The sequence below is a fragment of the Rhinoderma darwinii genome, chromosome 4 (assembly GCF_050947455.1).
Source record: "Rhinoderma darwinii isolate aRhiDar2 chromosome 4, aRhiDar2.hap1, whole genome shotgun sequence".
Taxonomy (NCBI): Eukaryota; Metazoa; Chordata; class Amphibia; order Anura; family Rhinodermatidae; genus Rhinoderma; species Rhinoderma darwinii.
The window spans coordinates 68471143-68474576 of NC_134690.1; positions in this window are offsets into that span (position 1 = coordinate 68471143).

The following is a 3434-nucleotide window of genomic DNA, read 5'->3' on the forward strand; positions in this document are numbered from 1 at the left end:
AGCTTTGTGGCAACAGTTTGGTGAATGTCCTTTCCAGGTTCCAGCATGGCTGTGCACAAAGGCCAAAAGATTCAAAATAGGGCCCAACTCCCCATTAGCACTTTTAGTTTTGGAATGGGATTTCCCACAAACTTATATAGTTGTGATGGTAAGGTGTCCACATGCTCTTGGCTAGATAGTGCGCATAAATTATATATATATATATACATACATATATATATATATATATATATATATATATACTACCGTTCAAAAGTTTGGGGTCATCCAGACAATTTTGTGTTTTCCATGAAGACAAGGTTAGAAATAATGATTTTTATTTCAAATAATAATTTTGTCCTTCAAACTTTGCTTTCGTCAAAGAATGCTCCATTTGCAGCAATTACAGCATTGCAGACCTTTGGCATTCTAGCTGTTAATTTGCTGAGGTAATCGGGAGAAATTTCACCCCATGCTTCCAGAAGCCCCTCCCACAAGTTGGATTGGCTTGATGGGCACTTCTTGCGTACCATACGGTCAAGCTGCTCCCACCACAGCTCTATGGGGTTGAGATCTGGTGACTGCGCTCCATTACAGATAGAATACCAGCTGCCTGCTTCTTCCCTAAATAGTTCTTGCATAATTTGGAGGTGTGCTTTGGGTCATTGTCCTGTTGTAGGATGAAATTGGCTCCAATCAAGCGCTGTCCACAGGGTATGGCATGGCGTTGCAAAATGGAGTGATAGCCTTCCTTATTCAAAATCCCTTTTACCTTGTACAAATCTCCCACTTTACCAGCACCAAAGCAACCCCAGACTATCACAATACCTCCACCATGCTTGACAGATGGCGTCAGGCACTCTTCCAGCATCTTTTCAGTTGTTCTGCGTTTCACAAATGTTCTTCTGTGTGATCCAAACACCTCAAACTTCGATTCGTCTGTCCATAACACTTTTTTCCAATCTTCCTCTGTCCAATGTCTGTGTGCTTTTGCCCATATTAATCTTTTCCTTTTATTAGCCAGTCTCAGATATGGCTTTTTGTTTGCCACTCTGCCCTGAAGGCCAGCATCCCGGAGTCGCCTCTTCACTGTAGACGTTGACACTGGCGTTTTGCGGGTACTATTTAATGAAGCTGCCAGTTGAGGACCTGTGAGGCGTCTATTTCTCAAACTAGAGACTCTAATGTACTTGTCTTGTTGCTCAGTTGTGCAGTGGGGCCTCCCACTTCTCTTTCTACTAAGGTTAGAGTCTGTTTGTGCTGTCCTCTGAGGGGAGTAGTACACACCGTTGTAGGAAATCTTCAGTTTCTTGGCAATTTCTCGCATGGAATAGCCTTCATTTCTAAGAACAAGAATAGACTGTCGAGTTTCACATGAAAGCTCTCTTTTTCTAGCCATTTTGAGAGTTTAATCGAACCCACAAATGTAATGCTCCAGATTCTCAACTAGCTCAAAGGACGGTCAGTTTTATAGCTCCTCTAAACATTAAAACGGTTTACAGCGGTGCTAACATAATTGCACAAGGGGTTTCAAGTGTTTTCTAATCATCCATTAGCCTTCTAACACAGTTAGCAAACACAATGTACCATTAGAACACTGTAGTTTGCAGCTAGAATAGTCATTTAGCACATTAACAATGTATAGAGTGTATTTCTGATTAATTTAATGTTATCTTCATTGAAAAAAACTGTGCTTTTCTTGCAAAATAAGGAAATTTCTATATATACTTGTATATATATATATATATATATATATATATATATATATATATATATATATATATATATATTGTCGCTGCGGAATTTACATTGTCCGTTAACGTTGGACATTATCTGCATTTGTCTATGAGTTCCAAATTAGTGAGTACTCTCTCAATGGTGGATCTGAGAGTCTGGCCGGAGAGACCATGGACCCCCGGCGTCAGTGTTCAAACAGTCTCTGCCCCCAGGGGGCGGATCCATCTTTATTTATAAGAAAATCAGAGTAGGTGGTAACCTCATACTTGCAAACATAAACATTCTACATATGGTAATGTCCAGTCTTCCCATCCCCTCTTTAGTACATATCTTTAGCCATAAGAAATACAATGTCATCACGTTTTCTCACGTTGCCTTTGTAACAGCTGAATACAAAGTCATACACCAGGAGGTTTAGAATAGAATCGCCATCCCCCCTGTAGGCTGTTTTTAGCAGATCTTTGAGCTTTAGTGACAACTGTCCATGTGAAACAATTTTAGGTTCACACATATAAAGATATTAAAATATTTTTGACAATTCCCTTCTTTTGAACATAAATTTGCTTAGCCATGTATTAGAATATCCATCCGAGATTACGTTCTGATCAGTTCCCCTGAATCAGGGCATTTTTTTATGCCATTTACCACTGGATGGGTACTCCATATACGTGTCTAGCAATAGGTGCGCATACAGTGTTACATACTGTACACACCTCAAGATTTAGGGAATTACAGGTTTCACAATTCGGGCAATACCATCCATCTTTGTGTTGTGCTACGGCTTGACAGATCACTTTATCAGGTATGGAAACATTCTGTGTCATGTAAACAGGAGGCTCTGAATGTTTCCTCCCACCTCGGTTCTTAGGGTGGTGGGTGGTCTGGGCCACATGCACTTTAATATTGTGTGATGTTTTCTTGACTGCTGATACTCTTGCAATAAAACATGTTACAAGTTTAAACATAATATATCTCTATCTAAGTAGCTGGTTGTAGCCTGGCTAAGGTACATATTCCTGGTCTCCTGGGTGGCAACCACTTATATTCTTTAAACCCACATATATGACTTATATGTTGGGTTGAAGCACATCCCTGGAGTAATTTAACACTCCTGCAATCCAGGAGAACAAGATTATGTCCCGTCCGGTGCCATTCATCGTTGCCACCTCCTTTATCAGTTAGATTACCTCGTGTTGCACCTTCTAGGCCCTGCATCAACCATTTTCTAGCTGTCTCGGAGCACTTGGAGGTGCCAGTTGCTTTTACCCCCACACAATATACATATTTTGTGTCACTTCCTTCACAGCCGGTGAGGTTTACAGCATCAAACAACATGTCATTTTTATTAACCTGACCCATGTGTACACATCAGACACTGTCATTGGGGTATCATCTAATCATGAACGGCAGTATTCCTGGCCTGAGATCTATTTTCCACAGCGCTTCCCTCTTTCAATATCTTACACGGTTAAACAGCCAGGAAACCAATGCCCCCGCTGCTATTACAAGAGGGACAACTCCAGGAGAGTTAGGGTTAAGCGCTAGGGAAAAGAGATGGGGCTGCAAGGCAAAGCAATAACTTCATCTATCTTCAGATATGACATAGTTTTTGAATGGTGACATATACAACAGTCCAGCAATTTAGTCAATGCTGATATCACTTGATGTTTGATCAACGTGTCATTAAACTCTTCTTTTAGCTCATCATTTAGACAATA